Source organism: Tigriopus californicus, chromosome 9, assembly GCF_007210705.1.
Source record: "Tigriopus californicus strain San Diego chromosome 9, Tcal_SD_v2.1, whole genome shotgun sequence".
Taxonomy (NCBI): domain Eukaryota; kingdom Metazoa; phylum Arthropoda; class Copepoda; order Harpacticoida; family Harpacticidae; genus Tigriopus; species Tigriopus californicus.
The window spans coordinates 7755167-7756560 of record NC_081448.1 but is presented as its reverse complement, the minus strand read 5'-3'; positions in this window follow the sequence as shown (position 1 = coordinate 7756560).

The window sequence follows — 1394 nt, the reverse complement described above, 5'->3', positions numbered from 1 at the left end:
CCGCCATGATCAACCCCGCCATGATCAACCCCGCCATGATCAACCCCGCCATGATCAACCCCGCCATGATCAACCCCGCCATGATCGAGGTCAACCCCTCCAAATTAAGCTCCGCCACGATAACGTCCGTCAGTGGTGAATTTTCCCAAGGAAAACCGTACCAAGAAAAAATCCCCTAGGGTGAAGTACGCCCACAACCATGAACTACTCTTATGAAGCGAGACCGCGTTCAAGCTTGGGAAGGAGAAAAAATGAGGACTGAACGCTTGAAATAAATGATTGATGTAAGCAAATAACATTTATCCACGATTTCTGTTATTTAAAGGCAGTGAAAAGTAGGGAAAGTGAATAATAGTACATTTAAGTATGCGGAAGAAAACCAGGCACTTTTGAAAGCAACTCACTAAAGCTCCAAGTTTTTTGACGAACTAATATATAATAAAAGTCTATTAAAAATCCACGTCCAGGAATATTTCAGCAATAAGTCGGCTTTCCATGGCCACTGAACTAGCGGCAAAGTACAGTAGCATCATCATCAACAAAACCACGGTCGGTTATCATATAATCAAGCTTCATAACTTCCAGCTCCTATAAGCTTTGAATTTTATTTTTTGCAGATTACTTCTGGCCAAAGAGCGCAACTAAAGCAAAATAAATCTATTTGAGTAATGCTTCACCGTCGAAGTGCCACCAAGATGCAAAGCACCTTTCGTTAGTACTGAGAGGTCAAACTCATATTTTGAAGCATCCTGTAATTGTCAATCAAGTTAAGTAACTGAATGATATATAACAACAGGTCTTGCTATTGTGTTAAGGTATATGGTATTAGGTTGCAGACAGTCTTGGGACATATTCAAGAAAATAAGGAGAGTCAAATAGACGAAGTACAAAATTAGCATGGCAATACTCCTCTCTGGAATTCAACGTCCAATATTTCTAACGACCTGTTTGAAAAACTTTACCAACATTCAAGTGGGTATGCTCTACAAATTTTCCGTTAAGTTTGAGGAATACACTTAAATCTTTCATGGACGAGACCTGTTTAATAGCTTTACCGCCATTTTCATATCGGGACTGATAAAGCCTTTAATGGCGTCGAACCCACGGCCATTGACCTGAATGTCATTTTGTTATAGGTCATATTACTCTCGGTGACCTAAGAGTAGATTCGATCTAAGTTATTTTGCAAAGTTATTTGGATCATGGTCATTCCTTCCCGAATCTGACTTTGGATCGTCAATACAAGAAGATGCAGCTCATAACAGTAACCTTTTGAATCAGAACAATGAATAGAAGAGAAAAGGAGAGCTCGTAAAATGGAGCCCTCTGGAAAATCCAACTTGAAGTCATGAATTCTGCGGGATTGTGTCACTAAGAGCTAGACCTTAACCAAT